The following is a 24,457-nucleotide window of genomic DNA, read 5'->3' as shown; positions in this document are numbered from 1 at the left end:
TTTTCACAAAGCTTTCATACTGCCCGAAGGTGCTGTAAGTTGTTGCAGGAGAAAAACATCAGTGATGTTATGCAGTGTTGGAGTCTGCATGCTGCAATTCCAATCTGTCAGACAAAAAGTGCCTACTGGTACAATAATGGTATGACAGTTATGAGGTAACTAAATGCTTTATGACATAGGAACATGTGAGTCACAACTTCTTTGATGGTTTAGCAACCTTTACGTGGGTGCCACACATCAGATATCTTGCTTATCATATATTTACATTATGATTGACAAGAATACCAAAATTGCAGTTATAAAGTATCAACAAAAATAATTGTATGGTTGTGGTTCACCACAACATGAAGAACTATAATAAAGGGTCATTTCATTAGAAAGGTTGAAAACCACTACTATAAGAGGAGGTAAAAGCATTCCATTCTGCAGGGAAGCTGCTAATTTCAGGAAGCAAACAACTCAAAATCTTCAAGAAGTCCTGAAACAGAAAAATTTAACTATCCCCTCCTTCCCCAAGCATATATAAGCAGTAAGAACTTCAGAGAGACACTCACAGACCAGAAGAGCTGCCTAGAACAGATATTCCAACCTGTCAAGCTGCCTGGTATCTGTGCTCTGTACTCCAGGTTTCCAGTTTTTGTGAGCCACCACAAATGTTGAGGTTTGCTTTGAGAATGTATCTATCTTTGAGTTTTCTTCCCCAATAAATCTCATTGGTTCATCAAGGAGAACTTCTATGGTATTCTTACTTTGGTCTCTCATTGCTTCACTGTCTGGGGTGAGTAGACGTTTGTTCACATCATCCCAAGACTAGTATCACACAGCAAGTCCTACATTCTAGATAATCTATAGGAAATTGTTGAGGATGAAGCTATGGTAAATAGAAGAATTCACGAGATAAATGTAGTCTTGTATCTGCATATTTCTTATTATGATCCTCTCTTTAAAACGACAGCTGTTGAATATTGATGTACTTGGGTACTAAAATATTTCATCCTGCTTTTGTGTTACCTTTATATGTGAGAGTCTGTTGTTCTCCTATGATCTATGGCTATTGGGGAGCAGATTTTAATCACTGAGCTTCAGTTTCTCTGCCTATATGCCAGAGACAGTCATATAACCAGATTAAGAATTTAAAGTCAATAAAACAACACAGCCATGCATTAAGATTTCATGAGCTACCAATCCTACTCTTCTTACAGACTGTTTCTAAGATTTTCATTTGCTCTTCATTAGCAGACAAGTTCTTTGCCACCAGTTTTCTTTCATATTTCTGATTATTTCTCAAGTGCATTAGGTATGTTCTCAGAACAAAACTGCATAAACACGTCTGCATGTTTCTTACCCCACATGAGGGAAAACCTGAACAAGGAACCTCTGCAAGACAATCTACACACTACACAGGAGACCCCAGATGACATTACTTCATTTGTGTTGAATCTATGCATAGATGCATGGTTAATGGCACTTTTTAGGGAATGCTTTGAATTTTATCTAATGAATCTTGGAGGAAAAACTTTAATGTACAAAATATGAATCTAGATATTTTTCATTACCTGTTAATAACAAAAAAAACAAAACAAAACCACCATCACCACCACCAACATAACAACAACAAAAGAATTGAAAGATGAAAGCAAACAAGCAGATGAAGTGACTATGTTGTACCATGAAGACATCCTTCTACTATAACCAGTGTCTTGCAACAATCAGAGGTGTGTAAGTAAAAAAATGGGACGTTTTGGTAAATGGTTTATGGTAATCTCTGGACTTAATGAAAACATTGATTGTGTTGCTCTATATCCCACAGATTACGGTTTCACTGGAGGTAAATTAGGAGTGTGTACACACTTATTTTCCAACAGTCCAAACTAGAAGATGCCTCACTCGTTCAGGTACAGAAAATACATAGTGTGTGGATTACTGTGAAAAGGAAAAAAGACAGTTCAAAAGATTAAAAAGGAAATGTATTCACAAACATAACCTGATTTTTATTTTCTAAACAAGATTTATTTTTATTTCATTTTGCCTACGTGTATATGTGTGCACCACTTTTTTGCTTGGTGCATGTTGAGGTCAGAACCTACTGTCAAATCCACTGCACCTGGTGTTAGAGATGGTTAGGAGTCAGTGTCATAATCAATGTACTAGTGCAGTGAAGAGACACCACAACCAAGGCAATATTTACAAAGGAAAGCATTTCATCAGTAACTGCTTACAGTTTCAGAGGTTTAGTTCATTATCATCATGCTGGGAAGCATGGAGGCATGCAAGCAGACATGGTAGATGAGAGCTCTACATCCTAATTTAGAGACATCAAGAAGAGAGAGTCACAGGCCCTGGCTTGGCCTTCTGAAACACCAAAGCCTACACTCTGTGACAAACATGTCCAATAAGGTCTCACCTCCTAATCCCTCTCAAGTAGTCACACTTCCTAATGACCAAATATCCAAATATATGATGCTTTGGGGGACCATTCCTACTCAAACCTACATAGCCACCATGTAGGTGCTGGGAACCTAACTGGCTCCTCTGCAAGAGCACCAAGACTTCTTAACCATGGAGTCATCTCTCCAACCTCTCCTTTGTGTTTCTTAAAAATTCACTTGTGGGAACTCTCTTATCAAGATTGTTATTCAGGTCACAAGAGACAGTGTCAACCTCTATAGAGTGATAGATGTCAAACATATTTATATAGCAGGTATTGGCTAAGCATGCATGCAGTGTCCATGAGCCCCTCCATTAGGTCATCCACATAGAGCATAACCTCTAGTAAACCATAAGGAAGACATTTGTGAACTACTCAGTCTCTTCAACTCAACTTAACCAAACAATTTGGATGTCCATTCTGATATGGTCTATGTATTGAGACAATATTAGATACTTTACAGTTGTATGGTCTCTTACCTTCATAGAGATTGCACTTTTTCTTGACATGATAGCTAATTTAATAATGTACCTTGACATCACTTAAGATGTATGCTGATACCCTACTATGTATTCTGTTTTGATTAACCTGCCTTTAAGACAACAGTGTCACAAACAACTTCACTATCTTTGATTGACCATGTAATGAGCTTTTACAACCTAAGCTAATGCCCAATTTTAATCTTAAATTATATATCCTTCTATGCCTCTGACTCAGAGTAATGCATGGGTATGTTGTGGTAATCATTTGCTGAAAGCAGTCCATAGGTTGGAAGCAACTCTATAAATAAATACCCACCATTAATTTTGCAAATAACATACAGATACAGCATGGTAGTATATGCTTGCCATATTTTTTTGGTATTCTGAGTGTTTCAGTGTTTGTTGGGGTCAGTAAATTATTTCCTCCCTCGATAAAACTCTGTTGAAGATTTCTGTAAAGAATACCTCATCCATTGTCTATGCCATTCTTTCTGTACTGTCCAATAAATACAGAGCTATGTCCTTTGTTAGGGACACAAAAAGAAGCAGTAGGTATACACAGATTCACAGGTACAGATGACCAATAAACCATCACATGCTACAAAGAGAGGGAAGGCCCAGGGAAAGAAGTGAAGAATTAAAGCTTAGGTTTGTAACACTAACACGTCTATGGGTGTATATTAACACATTTAACTGACATGGAGAGTAGAAAAATAATAGTGAGCAATGCCCATTAATAATAAATAACAAAGTATAAGGGAAGTATATACAGAAACCATGAATGCTGAAAAAGTGACAATAAAGAAAATATATGGGAAAATTTAGTCTACCTTGGGATGATGTGATTTATTTATTTTTTGTCAATTTTTTTTTATTAAATGTGATCATTCATCTTCTAGGGTAAAAACAGGGTTCCATAGAGAGAAATATGCATGTGTAAATATTTATAAAAGGAGCTGGTGTGCAAAGATTCAATGTGTTTTGCAATATAGACAGTCCTATAAACATCAAAGGACATTTAATGTCAATCACTCTGTTGCATTTCTGACAAATATCTATGACCTCTGGTCTTACCAAGAACATTGGTTTAGTTATTTATTAATTTCCTAGGGAAAAGAACTAAAAAGAAGTCAAAATGTGGGTTAACATGAACTATTATGAACTGTCAACTGAAGATGTCACTCATGTTCTCCATATCATGGAAGATACACTGTTGATCTTTCTATTGGCACTAGTGACTGCTCCACCCCCTTTCCTAGCACATAAATACTGCACAGTGTCTTCATAGATTCACACCTGAACTCAGAAGGAGAATTCAGGTCCTCACCTACCAGGAAAAGAAAGATTTCTTGAAGGAAAAGAGCAATGGACCTGATTCCAAACTTTTCCACAGAGACATGGGCACTGCTGGTTACCATTCTGGTGCTCCTCTACCTGTGAGTAATTGATTAGATGTCTCTCTTTTGTGGGCGTAGAGGTGAATAATTCTCAGGCCCCTTTTCCCTGTTAGAAAATCAAAAGGTATAATCCAATAGAAATTCATACTCCCATAGCTGAACACATTTCTCCTGTAACCTAAATGATTTAATTCACTGTGCTTTTCAGCCAAGTGTTTTTTCAATAATGTTAAAAGTCCAACATTGGGAGACAATCTGGAGCAGACTTAAAATGATTGCAGTCCCTGTTTCTCTTGTTGTTTTCTGTCATTAGTTTGTCACATTGGGATAGGAAGGTGTGCAGAATATTGAAGCCACAATGAGGGAAACGACACCTGAGATGTTACTTAGACTCAGGCCTGTCTGTCCAGAGAGTATTGTCACAGAGATTGTTGGATTACTGACAGTAAACTAAGTGCCTGTGGCTGATCATCTAAGTACAGAAAACGGCCGTTGTGCTTTCTAGGGTCTAGGGAGAAACAGAACGGAGAGATTATGCTTTCTGTAGTTCATGGCCTCATGAGTTCATTTGGATAACTCATTGAGTACTTTGCATTTTCTGGGAAAGATGGGAGCAAATATCCTTTGACCTCAGTAGGGCACAACTGACAGATCAATGTGGCCATTCCTCCAAAGTCTACCCCGGAGAGACATGAGTTTATAAAGTTAATACAGCAATGTGTTTGAAGGGTTACTTGCAGGAGCATGAATGGTTCAAAGGCAAATACAGCATCAAAACCCCACACCTGAACTGAGGACTCCCAAAATTGGTATCTTAAAAATTGATTTTTATATTGCCCCTATGAATGTTTTGCATGAACATATGTATCATATTTATGCATGATGTCCATGTAAATTAAAACAAGTCATTGGATTCTCAGGAACTGGAATTATAAACTGTTGTTAGCTGTCATGTGGGGGCTAGGAAACCAACCTGGGTAGTCTGAAAGAGCAGAAAGTGCTCTTACCTGATGAGCGATCTCCCCAGCCTAAGAACTGCACCTGAGAAGCTCTGCACACTTTTCAGTCTGAGGGACAGGAAAGGTAGATTGTCTTGTCATGGGGCTCTGCTGGTGGGCTGTCCTCCCACTTTGAGTAACCTCTCTTCACTGCTTACATAATGTTGAGGATGGATCATGTGGATCTTGCATTGCAGGTTACTCACACTGATAATGTGTGATGACTTCCTAAGTCTAGTGAGTCCCTCAGCAACATTCAAACTCAAGTTTATAATGTATTATTACATATTAACTCTAAGACTGGGACCATCAAGTGTTAACCTAAAAGTTTATAGTAAGATGCTATATGAAGGGGTTTAGTTCTCTGAATTTTTATGTTTTATTCTTCCCGCTTGTTACCTCACTGAATAAATTCTGGTAATTCTCAATATTTGCTTCCAAGAATATATATATATATATATATATATATATATATATATATATATATATATATATATGTGTGTGTGTGTATATATCACTTACATATATCATATATACTCACATATACATGCATATCTACTCATATAATACAAATTGAGTCAATAATATACATGAGTTAGTGTATGTATGTGTATATTTTTATATAGTGTATAAATATGTATATTTTATATAGATTGTGGGAATGTGTTTACTTATGTGTGTGTATGATTATGAATATTTACATGTATGGTTAACAAGTCCATGATCTGACTGACTTTCTCCTCCATGTTTTAGGTATGGAACCTCTTCTCATGGACTTTTTAAGAAGCTGGGGATTCCTGGCCCCAAACCTCTGCCTTTTGTTGGGACGATGCTTAACTATAAGATGGTGAGTGCTGTTGGGTGCCCTACTTGGCTTCTTGTGACAGTGTCACTTACACAAATATTAAACCCCATGTCAGTTCATCCATTCTAATGGACATTGGGATCAATTGTAAGGCTTTCAGCTGGCTGAATTGTTTTTGTCACACCCACATCATTGCCCTTGGGTTTTACTAACATCTGTTTGTGACCTCAGGTTTGCGGCAGGTCATGTATGACTTCAGGTTTGTGTCAGGGCAGGTGAGGACCCTGGCTGTTAGCACACTAGGACCTGAAGCTAAAATGCTGGTGTTTAGACTTTGAGAGCATCAAAGATTTTGTTTCCTTTTCAGTACAGATTCCAGAAAATTACAGTTATTCTTAATCAGTATTTAAAAAGTACATGTAAGGCCACTGAGTAGCACCTCATCAACCCGAGTGATTTATTCAAATCTAAGTTCAGTAATAATATTTACACTCCTTGCTGTGTATCTCTGGAACATACCTATCAGGAAGCACATAGTTACTTTTGGGGAATATGCACATACTTGAATCCTCAGTTGAACTGTTTAATCCCATTATTACTTCCAAGGCTCTAGCCAAGCTTTTGCCACTTACAAGAAGATTTGCCTTTACTCCTTTTCACGTCAAGGTACAACCCTATGCATGAGTCTGAAGAGCAGGAATATGGGAGACTAGGTGATGTTGCCTATAAACCTCGGATATTTAACCAGACTGTGAGTTTTGTTTCTTGAAACAGAAGCAGAATTATTTATACAAAATCACTGATAAAAGCTTGAGTTGACAAATCTGTGAAAAATATACATGTAGTATGTGAAATATATATATATGTATGTATATACATAATTGTATATGTATATACATATACATGTACCTATATAATAAAGACTGTGAAATTACACAGAGCATTTCTGAATGCTTTCTAAAGGTTGGACTCTTGGCCTGTCCTTCCTGAGCTCATGACCAGAATCAGTACCTACATGAAGATTGCATTCTTGCAAGATTTGCCTCTCTGAATTCTCAAGGTTTACTTATTAGATCATAATTCTTCAAAACCAAGGATTCTGTTGCTTAAGTTCCTAAGAATACCATGCTTTGCTCCCAATTGAAAAAGCAATAACTTCCTTATCATTTTTGGATGACCTCTTTTTATGTAGTCTTTGAAATACACTTCTTGGGTTTTAGTTTGTTAGTTTCTTTCAAATAGTGTCTCCTGTAGAAAAAATTAGTCTCAAATTTGCTGTTCAGATTTTGACCACAGATTAATCTTACTCAGTGCTTGGGTATACCATGATATCTTATTTATAGGTGACTAGGTACCAATAGGGATGTGGTTATACTATGATGACCCAAAGCTGCAAGAATAAGAGCCACAAAAGGTGAGGTTTTGTGATGGAGGACCAAGGGAAAAAAAATTAAAAAGACAGATACCTGATGACTTACACCAAGTAAGTTTATTAATCAGCATAGATCCTTACCTACTTACTATTTGCGTGGGGAAATGGCCAAGGTCAGCTGAGAGCTAAGTCAGACAATGTTGGCAAAGAGAACCCAGGATACCTCAGACACAGTTGCCTTACGACTGATAACCACAACCCAGGAAAAAGATTAGGATCCACATAACCTACAACCAAAACTTCTTAGAAGCCCTGACCCCAGACCCAGAGAGGAACTTGTCAAATCTGTTTCTGGAACATCACAGAACTGTCACCTTTTGTTCTTTAACAATGGTGTGTGAGAAAACTTTGAGTTAGTCTGTTTCAAAAGGAAACCCCTGCCTTTTTTCTTTTTAGGGCCAGATGAGTCATTTGTGTCTAAATATTTAAGAGCCTAAAATATGCTTTAAACCAGAAAATGACTCCTAATATTATAAGATGAATTATCAACATAAATAATCTGAGGATAATAGTGAACAAATATTTAACAGTGTTAAGGAGATTACATCTGGCAATTTGTGTAATAAATCTTTGGCTGGCTCCAAAGGGGAATTGAATGTGTAATGAGCATGGCACATGCCAGTAACTATTTGCTTGAGGGTTACAAAACCTAAAATAACATTCTGATGTTGTCATATTACATGAAAATGATTTTTAATTTTCTCCCATTTCCATTCACATTTATCATAATTTAAAGGAGCAACACAAATGTATCTAAATCCAGCAGGACACTGTAAAGATAATTAAAATTGTATTGCTTTAACTGTATCTCCCAGGCTCAATACACAAACTTTCAGAGCATTTAACTTAGCTTCTAGTTGTTATCTATGTCTATCTAAGCTACAGAAGTATTGTAAGTAATCTGTTTAACAAAATGCGCAGTTTGCGCTTGTTGGGCCAGGACCACTGTGGAAGCGGCCTCTGACTGGAGAGCTGTAAGTCCTGCAAAAATTATAGTTAAAATAAAATCTAGAAATATATTTTTAGTAAAATCCTGATATAGTTCAAAGAGAATGTGTTGTCCAAAGTCACTGTATTTAAGTATCATTAGGTTGCACAGGAACCATAGCAAAGCAAGACAGTTAAAATAAAAGAAGGCTCCATGAAGAAAGGCATCTATACAACTAGTGAGGATACAAGTAACACATGCAATTTAGAAGTGTACTCCCCTTTATTTAATAGAGGGACTCTGAGTCAGTTACATATATGAAGTTTTAACACAATAAGTGTGGTCAAATATGAAATGATATGCCATGGTTGGTCATCTTCTCAAAAAATCATGTGTTACTCCATTATCCGGGATGGTGGCTCAAAACCTAATGTCCTTTTCCTCTAAAGATAGTATAAACAGGAAGTGGCCAATGAGTGGATTTTAGGATTTATATTCATCCAGACCCGGTGGGCACCACTAAGACAAGACAACCAGCACCTCAGATCATCCACTCAGAGGCAAGAAGTACTTTAAAATCATGGAGCAAGCCACTCAAGGAGAATTTAATTCTGCAACAGGGCACAGGAAAATCACTGAATTCTGGGATATGCCCATCCAGTGGGGTAACTGATGGGTGATGAGAAGGATGAAGGATTTGTTGATGCAGATCTTTCATTCCATGTGGACCCTTGAGCAGTCACTCACATGAGAAGAACATAGTCATACTGTCCCATCAATGACAAACTAATAGGAATAATTTATGATATACCAATATAATTCAAGTGAGTACTACCAGGTACCACATGTGAAACATCAGCATTGTAAAATAAACAAGCATATCATTAGTAAATATTCTAGTAGGCAGATTAGACAAGCCAAAGGGAGTGTAAGCTATGCAGGCCAGGTAGACTTTTATACTTTCCACGTGTGGCAGAGAGTAATGCCAGAATTGCTAAAATAAATAGAGTGTGAATAACAGGCTTCCATGTCTCCTTGACCACTGAAATTCCTTCTGAGAGATTTAATCTGTCCCCAAGTTGGGAGTGGGCCCTGCCAAGTGGATTGCAAGTGGTGTACTGAACTGCATGCTGCCTTCAAACTCATCATCATCTACATCCTTAGCTTCTGTCACCTGTAACACAGCAGATGCCTTCATAGTCTGGGAATGTGGGACAAGGTATTTTGGGAGCCAGTGTGATCCATCAGCTTCCTGTAGGAAAATACACACATCCTCTCCTCTACATGAGCACAAGGTCAGGATCTCACCATTTCCCTATAGCAGGAACTTTTCACAAAATCTCTCCTTCTGAAGCATGTCGAATCAAAAACGTCCGGCTCCAATTAATCCTTGTTGTTCTCTTCTCAAAACATATTGAATTAAAGTACTATTAAGAAGATTTATAGAAGTAAAAAGGTATATATACTCCAACTTTTTATTTTTTCAGCAAAACTATAGGAAACCCATGTGTGAATATAAGAGAGGCCGGTTTTATGTATAATACATAATGTAGCACAAAATTTATTAAAAGCATCAGAATTCTGTGCTGGAGCATCAACTGTTATTTTAAAACACTTTTGGAGGTTCAGCTATGTAGCAGGAATCTTAACAAGTCTCATTAATAAAATCAAACTTGAAGCCCGATATTGAGGTGAATGCTGGAAGATCAGAGAAGCAGAAAAAACCACAGCCACCTCAACTTGCCAGTTCCACAGCTGATCCTGTTTCCTTACTGGAAGCTTCTGAGTCCTCAATCAAATGGATCTTAGCTGAACTGTGCTGCTCAAAGCCTAAAAGCTTAACCAGCTCTAGTTTTTGGTCCTCACATCTTATATACCTTTCTGCTTTCTGCCATCACTTCCTGGGATGAAAGGCTCACTTCCTGGGATTAAAGGTGTGAGTCACCATGCCTGGCTGTTTCCAGTGTGGCTTTAAACTCACAGAGATCCAGATGGATCTCTGCCTTCAGAATGCTGCGATTAAAGGTGTGAGTGCGACCATTTTCTGGCTTCTGTATCTAGTGGCTGTTCTGTTCTCTGACCCCAGATAAGTTTATTAGGATGCACAATATTTTGGGGAACACAATATCACCACATAGCTATAGAAAATGTTCACTGGCAATGAGTAATCCAGTGCTTACCAGCTTTTCTGGTTAATGGGATAGTCATGAGGACGACCCCAGAATAAATGTCATACTAACATGAATGTATTTTAGGCTGACAAAAATTGAAATGCCAGCAACATCCATCTGCCATAAGGTAGTAAGCCTTTGAGATTTACACCATTACAAGGAGAAGGCAGATAAGTTACACAAGCAAGACAATCTGAGACAATTTGTCATACTTGATCTCTAGATAACTGTAATTGGGACTAGGCATAGCACAGTGCTGATGGTGATTTGCATGAGGCAATAACTTGCTTAAACAAAGCAGATTCAGCAACCATCTGAATAGAATAAGGGGAAGCTAGATCTACAGCTGGAAAGTATTGGAGAAACTAAGGAGCCTACTGGTTATAACTATTTTTGGGCATGCTGAAACAAGTGAAACATTTCTTCATCCTCAGTCTGTTTAATAAGAGCACCAGGAAGTATTTAAACAACTTACATGAAATATAAACTGTCAAAGTAAGTGTTTAGAGGTTGAGGGAATGCAAAAATAATCTATATTCTGAGAAGACTTAGCTGAAACATTCAATATATAAGGAGTTACTTCTTGAAGTATAACATTAGGCACCACAGAAGTCTCTCATCTAGGAACACATTATCTGTTTCTGGGATTGTGTACCTCCTATAAAGTAGTATTGGAAAATATGAATTAAAGGATCGGCAAGACATGAAGTGCCAAGCTGGCAAATAAGTTCAAAGAGAACTACCTGTCAAGAGTCAGTGAAGGCCCAACGTGAATCAAGTTGTGAAGAGGTGAAGGGGTGAACTATCAAATCAATTTATCATGCAATACATTAATGGGCTTCAGGACACCTGTTTTCTGGATAAGCTAAGCAAGGATTTTAAAATAAGAAGTCAAGGAACAGCCAGCAGCAGTATGCAGAAAAATCCATTCTATAGGTAGCCTAGGTTGCAAGAGTTGGCCAGAAGGATATGCTGGAGTAGCTAATAGTATAGAAGATAGAACAAGCTTTGTGCCAATACTTCTCAACTGTTGCATGAGTGATGATTCAGTGTAACAATTATAATGTGTTTGACCCTCAGGAATAAGCTTTCTAGAAGAGGGGTCATTATCTCCTCTTAATATGAAAAAACAGAGAGTCAAATCTTTTGTAGTATGTTTCAGGGAAGGTCTAAGCCATTTCATATTTCCTAAGATCTTTTGAAAACCAATAAATGTTAGTAGTTACCTGCCAATCTTTGAGGGCAAATGGTACTGTCCTCTGTAATATGATCTAAATAAGAAAAGGGAGGTATAATCTGTGATTTCTCCAAGGAAATTTCCAGCTGACTCTGTTCAAAGTGATGGTGGATGGTGAGAAATAATTGAATAATTAGATTTTCAAGAGGTACTGAAATCCCCTAGGTAATAAATAATCATGAGAGAAGGGTACTTTTTTCTAACTGTGAGTAAGATTTGAGCAATAAATTGTTGACACAAGTTGGGGCTCTTGGCCATACTATGAAGTAGCATCTTCCATTTATCTTTCATTGTAAGTATCTGAAAACTAGAGGAAGGAAGGCTAAAAGGAAAATGAGGAGAGTCCTGAGGAGGATGGGGTTTGACTCAGTTAAACAAGTAGGAGCCCATTCAGGGAATTTTATAACTTCACCAGCAAAAAGGAAGTTTCTTCTCATCCTCTGAGGTATCATGAAGTGAAAGTAATTCAAGAAATTAAGCTACCTCCTGGTCCTTAGGGCCTTATATCTCTATTTTTGGCATGTTATTTTTATCTTGTGTCACCTAGTTTCTTTTGGCATATTTTGGCTACATCTACAAGGGTGTTGAATTACAAATGAATCATATTCAAGCTGTGGATATAACAAATCATATATAAAATTTGACAGTGCAAACCCAAAACAGGAAACTCATGTGGGGCTCATATGTGATATTCTGTCTTTAAACTTCCACCTACATGTTCCCATGTCTTTAAATTTACAGAACCTTATACAGTAAACCAAGGGTATATTTTTAATGAAAGTAAAGAATTTATCTAAGTACCATAGTGATACATGACAAAGTAGAAGCATATGAATAAAAAGAGATTGTTCTTTAGAATCTTTTCCTCCCATGTTACTCTCAGCTATTCCTCCACCCTTTCTTTCTTACAGGCCCCCATGTCTGACTCTTTTGTACTCACTCTTGATGATTTCTAGTAATCTCAGTCCCTACATAGAGCACCACATTACATGAACTGGAAGGAATGAGGATCCCAATGGTCAAGGCAATGAGACCATGTATGACAAATAAAAAAGACATGTAGCTAATACCAGGAGGTCTTGCCTAAAATGATGAGTTATATCAGAAGAGTATTAAGCAGAAAGCTTCTTACATGGTATATGTAAAAGGGAAATGGCCAAGTCTAGCACACACTTAAATCACAAAAGGCTGGCAAAAAGAACACAGGTATCCATACCTCAGTCACAGATGCTTAGGATTGAAGCACAGACCAGGAAAAATTCAAATCTCTAAGAAACTACAACCTTCACTCTTTTGAGGAACTAACTCTAGCCCTAGATTGGTTCTTTCCAACTCATTTCATGGACAAGGACCCAGAAGTAATGTTCCCTTTGTAATTTCATTAGGATCTCAGAGAATACCTTGGATCAGTCTGGCTCTAAATACTAGGCTCTACACACTAGGCTCTATCACCTGCCTGGAGACATAGTTTTGCATAGGTGACATTCATAGTCGCTGAATATGGAATTCCTTTCTGTAGAATGCTTGCCTAGAATGGACAAATCCCTGGGCTTGAAGCCAGGATCATAAAAACTGGACATGGAGGCACACACTTGTAATTGCTACACTCAGAAGGATCAGCATTTTAATGTCAGTTTAGATACATAGAGAGTTTGGATTCAAGCTGAGTTTTTAGGATTCTATCCACCAAAAATACAATTGCCACTTATTGATTCATGGATTTTTTCCCTAAGGTTCCAAAGTGAAAGTTCAAACCAAACATTAACTCGTAGGTTTTCTTTATGGAAGGCAGCATATCCTCATCTTTCCATGTTGAACAGGGACACTAGAACACAAAATCATTTGCCTTTACTTCCTTGTTCCTTTTCATTTAACATTATGACAGACAATTATATAAATCTAATATGCTATGTACATCAATGTTGTCTTCAATTTACTGACTATACTGAATCCTGGAAAAGTCATCAAGTGAGTGAGAGGGGCAGTGAGCAGTGAGAAGCAAATAGATTTTGCACAGTCATGGCAATCTCTGACTCTTGGTGCCCTCAGGCACCCAAGGAATGGGAAAAGACAAGAGTGTTTCAGAATTTCAGAGTCAAAACAAAAGCAAAGAACTACCAAAGAAAAAGACAGTTGCTACTTTTAATAAAGAAGTACAATTTTGGAATGTACAATATACAGAAATGAAATCATGAATATCTAAATTCCCCATGTCAAGTGTCTCCTTTATTTTCTTTTTTCTCTTAGAGAATGTGGAAGGATTTCTACTAATTGCTTGGTAGGAAAATTAAATAATGAGCCTGATGTCCTGGGGTTTGAGTCATTTGTTTCCCATTTAGTGGCCAATGCAGGTAGAAAAATAATGACTTTTCATTTTCTTTTCTTTTCCCAGGGCATATCACAATACGATATAGAATGCCATAAAAAGTATGGAGATATATGGGGGTGAGTATTCTGCAATTGTCCAATATATACATTTGTTATGATGTGACACCAAACTGAATTGGAGAACCTTTTTAGTCCATAGTTAATTAGGTCACATTTGCCTAATTTAAAGGGTCTGAAAGCCTCTCCTGCCTAGGGTTCCATATAAAAGTTGTTGACCACAGTCTGAATTAAGATGAGGACATTGCAGGTAATGAGTTGTCTGCATCCTTTGATATTGCAGATACACCTAGCCTTACTTAAATCCAATGTCTTATAAGGATTCCTGCCTCTATTTATTCTTCCTTGAGACTTTTAAAAATTGTGAGATATGCGTTAATTCAGATGCATGTAATATGTGCTCATAAATTCAGAAGAGTGTCCCAGTCCATATTGATTTACATTTAGATAAAAGCAAAAGTAATTTTATAAAAAAAATATTTCCAGTAAATGTGAACTTTTCAAATATAGGCTAAGGGGAAAATGAGCATATTTGTAGTTATTATTTTTGTTTAATTTAATGTGTGTATAAAGTATGTTTTTTTATTTTTATTACTTCATTTTTTGATTGAGGTTATAATATAATTGCATCTTTTCTCCTTTCCCTTCCTCCTTCAAATACATCCTCTGGATTTCATTAATTGTTTAAATGTGGTAGTATTGTGTTCCCCAGAATATTGTGCACCCTAATAAACTTATCTGGAGTCAGAGACAGAACAGCCACTAGATATAAAGGCTAGAAAATGGTGGCACTGACCCCTTTAATCCTAGCATTCCAGAGGCAGAAATCCATGTATTCAAGCCAAGCATGGTGACTCATGCCTTTAATCCTAGAAAACAAGCCTTTAATCCCAGGGAGTGACGGCAGAAAGCAGAAAGGTACATAAGGCATGAGGACCAGAAACTAGAAGCATTTGGCTGACTAAGCTTTTAGGCTTTGGAGCAGCACAGTTCAGCTGAGATCCATTTGGATGAGGACTCAGAAGCTTCCAGTCTGAGGAAACAGGATCAGCTGAGGAAGTGGTGAGGTGAAGTAGCTGTGGCCTGTTCTGTCTCTTTGATCTTTCAGCATTCACCCCAATAACTGGCCTCAAGTTTGATTTTATTAATAAGAACTTTTAAGATTCAAACTACACATGACTATATGTATACATAAGTGCATTTATATTCATATGTATGACCTATTCATTTTGCATAGTGTTTTTTTGTATGTATGCTTTCAGGGCTGATCATGTGAAATTGAGTAACCAGTTTGTGTGCTCTTCCCTGGGGATGACCATTTCTCTGATTTTTAGTAATCCTTACCTACCTGTATTTCTTTCTATAGGTTTGAGTCATCCTGGGCCTTGCCCTGTTGTTTATTTTTTTGAGACCAGGTTTCCATATATCCAACGTTGGTCTGGAAGTCGCTATGAGTCCATATTGGCCTAGAAGTCTCTGTCTTCCATCTCTGCCTCCTGACTACTGGTCTTAGAGTTCTGCGATTCCAAACTTTGTTGAATTTCCTTTTACTTTTCAATTCTTGTTACATTTTATTTACAAGGCATTGACTTTTTAACAAGAGTATATATGGTTATTTCCTCTCAACACATACTACTCACTTTGAAGAAAAGGTGATGAATGTGTTATACCATGCTGTTGACTTCTAAGCTTGTTTCATTAATTATTTTGTGTGATAGTTGAGCTAACTGGGGATTTGTCTAGAGCCTCGGAAGAAGTGACATCACTATGCTATGTGCCACAAGCCATGTGAAAGAGGTTCTTCCTCTTCCTCTCTTGTCGTCCATCACCAGAAACCACAGTAATAATCACAAGGTCTGTTGAGCTCCTATAGCCTTGTGACCCAAGGCCATCGGAATGCTGTGCTGCATTTCTAATGGCCCCAAGGAAAACTTTCTTGAAACATTATTGATTGTTAATATTTTGTCCTTAGGGGCAGTAGAATAGCAGTGAATAAACACTTGCTGTTCTTACAGAATACCAAGGTTCAGTTCACAGAAGCATATATTATAGAACCAGAGGTAATATCAGGATGAAAATGTAATCATCTCTGTTTTCCCAATACAGGATATATAATGGGCTGGTCCCTGTGCTGGTTATCACAAATCCAGATATGATCAAGAATGTGCTAGTGAAAGAATTTTATTCTAGCTTCACAAATCGACAAGTAGGTATTCTTTTAAATATGTGAGGATTATACAAACCAAACATGTTATATATAGGTATATGTATATGTATATAAATATGCATACACATATTTGATAACAATTATTTCAACAACCAGGCATGAATATGAAAAAGAGAAGAAAGGTGTATGTGGAAGTATTTGAAAGGGAGAAATGTGTAATTACATTATAAACTCAAAAATAAAAAAATTAAAATGTGAGTATTCATTTAAAAATTTTATTATTCTTCCACATAGTCTAGCAGTTAGAATTCCTGGTTTTCACTCAGGGGGCCTAGGTTGTACTCCAGGTATAGGAACACCTGCATCTTTCAGAAAAAATTAGCCAGGCTGTGTTGCTGCATACTTTTAATCACAGCATTAAGAAGGCAGAGGCATGTGGATCCCTGTGAGTTTGAGCCTAACTTGGTCTACAAATCAAGTTCCAAGACAGCTAGAGCTACACAGAGGAACTCCGTCTTAAAAAGCAAAAACAAACAAAAAAAGTATTATGAGAGGCTAGAGATATTGCCCAGTGATAGATTATCCTGGCCCAGAGTTCAGTATCTAGTACCACAAAATGAACAAACATTTTATTATGAAATTCTTATGGATTCACCATAATTTGCCAACAATATATAAGGCATGCTATGAGTCCTCATGCTGTTTTGCCCAGGTGGGGGCTTCAACCTTTCCCAAGGAGAAATTCTCAGCACTCAGAGATAAACAAAATACTTCTTTCATTGGTTCACAACCACTGTTTAAGAGACCGAAACTTGCTGTCTAAGTGGGTATTCATGGTGGCCACTTCTCAAGGGGGAAGAACAGATGTGACCCTGGTCACAGGGAATGGACAAGCAGGGTCACAGAGCAGAAGTCAGTAGTTCATTTGAGCAGCTCTGCTGTCTCAGGGCAGAGACAGGTTGTTACTGTCTCCTTATACTCTTGTCACCCCATAGTCCCTAAGGAAGCTTGGTAATCATAATAAGGTTAAAGTTGGTGTTTTCCTTGCTCTTTCAGTTTTTCCTAGGCAGTTTATTGTTTATTTTATTAAGCAGTGTGTTTAAGCTTTATTAGTAAGTGTCAATGCTTGCATTCAAACTCAGTTTGGTCTGATGACAGAGCTAAGATAATTTATCCACATTTATATACCTCCTTTTATAAACAGCTTAGAATGGTACTTTTATAATTTTTTCATTAAAATACAAATTTATTATTTGTTTATTCCTGCTCATCTCTCCCCTGTTCCCAACTCAATTCTATTTAGATAATATAAAATATTGAATCCCTGTGTCATTCAACCATACATAGTGTTATTCATCATTCCCTCTTCCCCTCCTTCTATATTTTCCTTCTTCTTTCTTCTTTAGTTAAAAGTCCCTCCCATTAATCCCATTTCTCCTTCATATTACCTGTGTCCTGCTATTTCTCTCTCTGTATCCCCCTTGCCATATTCCCTTTTTAGTTTCCTCCTTTCTGTGAACACTCTGGTTTTTACACACATCTGGAAATTGAGGGCTAGGATCCAAAGGTACCAAATAACATGGGGTGTTTTCCTTTGTGGGTGTGGGTTATCTCACTCAATATAATGTTTTCTGGTTCCACTCATTTACTGCATGGTTTCAATTTTCTTTACAGCTAAATAATATTCTATTGTATGTATGTATGTATGTATGTATGTATGTATGTATGTATATATGTATATATATATTGCATTTTCATTAACTATCACTATCTATTAGTTGAAGGATATTTAGGTTGTTTCCATTACCTAATAATTTTGAACAGATCATCAATGAACATGTCTGCAAAACATCTTTAGAGTAGAATGTTGTCTGTTTGAAGAAGTGACAAGAAGTGGTATAGCTGCATTATGTGGTAAATTTATTTCTAGTTTTTTGACGAATTGTCTACGATTTTCAGATTGCACTAGTTTGCAATCACACTACCAGTGAATTATGATTCCATTTTCCTATGTCCTTACCAGCATTTTGTTGTTGGTTTTCTTGATTTTCGCCATTCTTAGATGAGTAGAATGAAATATCGATGTTGTTCTAATTTTTATTTATCTAATTTCTATGGGTAATGAACAATCAGTTTATATTTCTTAGACATTTTTATTTCTTCTTTTGAGAATTTTGTTCAACTCCATTACCCAGTCCCCCCTCACTATGTAGACCAGACTGTTCTTAAAATCAGAGAGATCCATCTTCCTCTGCTGCTGGAGTGCTGCTATTAAATGTGTTAGACACTATGCCCTTCATTCATATCTCATTTTTTAAAATGAGTTGCTTGTTTTTATGAGTCTTTTTTGGGTACCTTATAGATTTAGACATTAAACCTTTATCAGATGTATAGCTGGTAGAGATTCTCACTTTGTAGTGTTCACCTTCACTCAATTGACAACTTCCTTTTCTGTACAAACTTTTAATTTTATGAGGTAATATTTGCCAATTTTTACCCTAATTTCCAGACAAATGGAGTCCAATATTTGAAGTCCTTTACTACACCTGTATTTTTTAGGATGCTGCTTCAGTATTTTTCTGGAAGATATAGCATTTCAGATTTTACACTGAGGTCTTTGATCCATTTGTAGTTAGTTTTTTGTAAAGTGATAGATATGTATCTAGTTCATTGTTGTATGTGGGGATCTATTTGTTTTGTAGCATATTTTTTTAAGATTCTGTCTTTTCTCCAGTGTGTATTTTTGAATCTTTGTCAGATATCAAGTGGCTGTAATCATGTGAACTCATGTTTGAGTCTTTTATTTTCTTCCATTGATATTTATATCTGTTTTTGCACCCGCAAGATACTATGTTTATTAATACTGCTGTAGAACATATTTTGAAATCTGGAGTGATAGTTATTCCTGCATTGTTCTTATTATTAAGGATTGCAGTGGCTATCCAGAATCTTGTCTGATTCCATATTGATTTTAGGATTTTTTTGTTGTGGTGATTTTCTTGGAGTTGCCTTGAATTTGTAATAAGTAGAATCATAGTTTTCACAATGCCAGTTCTACCAGTCCAGAATCATTGGATGTGTTTCCATCTTATAGTGTCTCAATCTCTTTCTTATGAGATTTAAAGCTTTCACTGCAGAGTTCTTCCCCTATTTTATTAGGTTCATTTCAAGGTCTATTACACACTATGAAGGTATTGTAAGTGGAAATGTGTCCATAATATACTTCTCAACCTGCTGGTGTACATAAAGGCTACTGATTTTTGTAAGCTGACTTTGCTTTTTTCCTGCATCCTTATTGAAATTGTTCATCATTTCAACATTTTTTTTCTTATAAGGATTCCTGCCTCTATTTATTCTTCCTTGAGACTTTTAAAAATTGTGAGATATGCGTTAATTCAGATGCATGTAATATGTGCTCATAAATTCAGAAGAGTGTCCCAGTCCATATTGATTTACATTTAGATAAAAGCAAAAGTAATTTTATAAAAAAAATATTTCCAGTAAATGTGAACTTTTCAAATATAGGCTAAGGGGAAAATAAGCATATTTGTAGTTATTATTTTTGTTTAATTTAATGTGTGTATAAAGTATGTTTTTTTTATTTTTATTAGCATCTAATGAGATGATCATGTGGTTTTTTTTCTCCCAGTTTGTTTATATGGTGTATTACATTGACAGATTTTCATATGTTGAACCATCCTTGCATCCCTGGGATGAAGCCTACTTGGTCATGGTGGATATTTTTTTTTATATGTTCTTGGATTCAGTTAGCCAGTATTTTACTGAGTATTTTTGCATCAATGTTCATGAGAGAGATTGGTAATTCTCTTTCTTTGTTTAATCTTTGTGTGGTTTGGGTATCAGGGTAACTTTAGGCTCATAAAAGATGTTTGGTAATGTTCCTTCTGTTTCTATTGTGTGGAACAATTTGAAGAATATTGGAATTAGCTCTTCTTTGAAATTCTGGTAGAATTCTGCGCTGAAACCATCTGGTCCTGAATTTTTTTTTTTTCTTGAGAGACTTTAATGACTGTTTCTTTTTCCTAAATGCTTATTGGCCTATCTAAATAGTTTATTTGGTCTATATTTAATTTGGTATGTGGTACCTATTCAGAAAAGTGTCCATTTCTTTCAGATTCCAATTTTGTGGAATACAGGTTTTTGAAGTATGATCTGATTCTCTGGATTTCCTCATTGTCTGTTGTTAAGTCTCCCTTTTCATTTCTGATTTTTTTAATTTGGATGCTCTCTCTCTCTGCCTTTTGGTTAATTTGGATAAGAGCTTGTCTATCTTGTTGATGTTTTCAAAGAACCGGCTCTTTGTTTTATTGATTCTTTGTATTGTTCTCTTTGATTCTATTTCATTGATTTCATCCCTCAATTTGATTATTTGTTGACGTCGATTCCTGACTTTGCTTCTTCTTGTTCTAGAGCTTTCAGGTGTGCTGTTAAGTCACTAGTGTGAGATTTCTCCAACGCCTCTATGTGGGCATTTAGTGCTATGATTTTTCCTCTTAGCCCTGCTTTCACATTGTCCCATAAGTTTGGGCATGCTGTACTTTCATTTTCATTGAATTCTAGGAAATCTTTAATTTCTTTCTTTATTTCTTCCTCAACTCAGTGGTGATTCATTTGGTCATTGTTCAGTTTACATGAGATTGTAAGATTTCTGTAAATTTTGTTGTTGTTGAAATCTAACTTTAAGCCATGGTGGTCCGATAAAATACATGAGGTTGTTCCAATTTTTTTGTATGTGTTGAGATTTGCTTTGTGACCGAGCATGTGGTCAATTTTAGAGAAGGTTCCATGGGGTGCTGAGAAGAAGGTATATTCTTTTGTGTTAGGGTGAAATGTTCTGTAGATATCTTTTAAGTCCAATTGAATCATAAATTCTGTTAGGTCCTTATTTGTCCGTTATTTCAGACTTGCAAATCTATCCAATGGTGAGAGTGGGGTGTTGAAATCTCCCACTACTAGTGTGTGGGTTTTGATGTGTGATTTAAGCTTTAGTAATATTTCTTTTACAAATGTGGGTGCTTTTGTATTTGTGGCATAAATATACAGGATTGAGACTTCATCTTGGTGGATTTTGTCTGTAATAAGTATGTAAAGTCCTTCCCAATTTCTTTCAATTGATTTTAGGTTGAAGTCTATTTTATTAGATAGTAGGATAGCTACACCAGCTTCCGTTTTAAGTCCATTTGATTGGAAAGTCTTTTCCAAGCCTTTTACTCTGAGGTAGTGTCTGTCTTTAAAGTTGAGGTGTGTTTTTTGTATGCAGCAGAAGGATGGATCCTCTTTTCTTATCCATTCTGTCAGCCTATGTCTTTTTATTGGTGAAATAAGACATTGATATTAATGGATATTAATGACCAGTGATTGTTTATTCCTGTTATGTTTTGTTAGTAGTGTTGTGTGTTTCTCATCTTTGGTATTTGTTGGTGTGGGATTATCTATTGCCTGTATATAAATGGGTGTATCTAACTTCCTTAGGTTGGAATTTTCCTTCTAGTGCTTTCTGTAGGGCTGCATTTGTGGGTAGGTATTGTTTAAATCTGGTTTTATCATGGAATATTTTGTTTACTCCGTCTATGGTGATTAAGAGTTTTGCTGTATATAATAGTCTGGGTTGACATCCATGGTCTCTTAGTGTCTGCATAAAGTCTAGCCAGGACCTTCTGGCTTTCAGAGTTTCCATTGAGAATTCAAGTGTTATTCTGATGGGTCTGCCTTTACATGTTACTTGGCCTTTTTCCTTTGTAGCTCTTAATACTTTTTTCTTTATTCTGTATGTTTAGTGGTTTGATTATTAGGAGGCAAGGGGTCTTTCTTTTTGGATCCAATCTATTATGTGTTCTGTAAGCTTCTTGTCTCTTCAGAGGCATTTCCTTCTTTATATTAGGAAAGTTTTCTTCTATGATTTTCTTAAGTATATTTTCTGTGCCTTTGAGTTGGTATTCTTCTCCTTCTTCTATCCCTATTATTTTTATGTTTGGTCTTCTCATGGTGTCCCAAATGTCCTGGACAATTTGTGTTATGACTTTTTTGGCTTCCGTGTTTTCTTTGACTGATGAATCTCTTTTCTCTATTGTATCCTCTACACCAGAGATTCTGTCTTCCATCTCTTGCATTCTGTTGATTATGCTTGCATCTGTAGTTCCTGTTCATTTATTCAGATTTTCCATTTCCAGCCTTCCCTCAGTTTGTGTCTTCTTAATTGCCTCTATTTCAGTTTTCAAATCTTGGACTTTTTCATTCACTGGTTTAAATGCTTTTTCTTGGCTTTCTTTAAGAGATTTATTGATTTCTTCCAATTTTTTTTGTTTGTCTTTTCTTTGAATTCTTCAAGGATAGTTTTCATTTCCTCTTTAAAGGCTTCTATCATCTTCCTCAAGTCATTTTTAAGGTCTGTGTCTTCTGCTTCTTCTGCTTTGAGATGTTCAGGTCTTGCTGGTATGGCACCACTAGGCTCTGATGGTACCATATTGCTCTTTATGTTGTTGACTGTATTTTTGCACTGGTATCTACCCATCTCTTCCTACACTCCATGCAAGTGCTGTCTATGTCTGAGGGAGCCTCTTTTTGCCCCATTGACACTTTTGGTTTAATGGGAGCTCTTGGTCTAATCCGGGCTCCCAGTGCAATTGGTGCTGATGGGTTCTGTGTCTGAAGGCACAGATCTTAATCCAATGGGCCCCAGTAGGCTCTATGTCTGGAAGCAGCTATTCCCTTATATCTCCAGTTTTCACTGGTGTCACTGGGAGCTAGTTTTTTTTTTTTTTTCCGGCCAGGGGGCAGGTGAAGAGGCAGCTAGCTGGTCCCTGGGGCTCCAATGGCTTGGGGAATGGGCACGGGGTGTGCTCCTGGGGTCTGCCCAGTCTAAAGACGGGGCTTTACCTATTCCCAATCTGTGCAGTATGTACTTATGTCTCCAGTTTTCACTGGTGTCACGGAGGCGGTAAATGAAACTTCTAAGACAAACACTGACAACAGTGATCTGAGGGTATAAACATAAAAATCTAGAAGGCAATTAGATTACCATCATATTCCATTTTGTAGCAACAGCAGTTGTGGTGATATTGTGTTCCCCAATATATTGTGCACACTAATAAACTTATCTTGGGTCAGACAACAGAACAGTCATGAGATAGACAGAGGCCAGAAAATGGTGGTACACACACCTTTAATCCTAGCATTCTAGAGGCAGAGATTCATCTAGATCTTTGTGAGTTCAAAGCTACACTGGAAAAAGCCAGGCATGGTGACACATGCCTTTAATCCCAGAAAGTGGTGGCAGGAGGCAGAATGGTATATAAGCTGTGAGGACCAGGAACTAGAGCCTTTTTAAGCTTTTAGCATTTAGAAGCAATTTAGCTGAGATCCATTTGGATGAGGACTCAGAGGCTTTCAGTCTGAGGAAACAAGATCAGCTGAGAAGTTGGTGAGGTGAGGTTAGCTGTGGCTTGTTCTGTTTCTCTGATCTTTCAGCATTCACCCCAATACCTGGATCCTGAGTATTTTATTAATAAGAACTTTAGAGATTTCTGCTACAAACAGTAGTTTTGTACACTAGTGCTTATGACATTCTTTTATCCATTTTACAATACTGCATATGGAGAGAAGGCTCAGGCATTAAGAAAACTAACTTCTATCAGAGAAGACCAGGGTTCAATTCTTAGTATCCAAGTGGTACTGAAACTCACCTCTAAATCCAATCTCATTGGACGTGATGTCCTCTTCTGGGCACTTCAGGCACTGCACATCTTTAGTACAGATGTGTTACAGATATACATGGAAAAATGCCATTGAAATGAACTATTGAAATGTTCCAAGTTAGAACCAAATACAGGGGCATATGGTGGAAGGAACTTTCCATTGGGAAAAGAGAATTACAGTGGTCTTTTGCTTATATTTCAGAATACACAATCAAGGAGAGATATTTCCATGATATTCAATTAATTAATAATACTTAGTCCTTCAGTATTTGTGATAATTTAATGATTATTATGTCATGTCACTTCTTTTCA

At 36.8% G+C, this 24,457-nt stretch overlaps 1 long non-coding RNA gene across 1 annotated transcript; it reads left to right on the top strand.

The window, feature by feature from the left end:
• Positions 1 to 4,170: 4,170 nt before the first annotated feature.
• LOC131897973 (uncharacterized) lies at positions 4,171 to 6,847 on the top strand. The gene is made up of 3 exons (XR_009375827.1): positions 4,171 to 4,346; positions 6,059 to 6,152; positions 6,777 to 6,847. It is a non-coding gene; the product is annotated as an uncharacterized LOC131897973 (long non-coding RNA).
• The last annotated feature ends 17,610 nt before the right edge of the window (positions 6,848 to 24,457 follow it).

This window comes from Peromyscus eremicus, chromosome 23, assembly GCF_949786415.1.
Source record: "Peromyscus eremicus chromosome 23, PerEre_H2_v1, whole genome shotgun sequence".
In the NCBI taxonomy this organism is placed as follows: Eukaryota; Metazoa; Chordata; class Mammalia; order Rodentia; family Cricetidae; genus Peromyscus; species Peromyscus eremicus.
The sequence above is the reverse complement of the archived record's forward strand: the minus strand, read 5'-3'. Positions and strand labels throughout refer to the sequence as shown.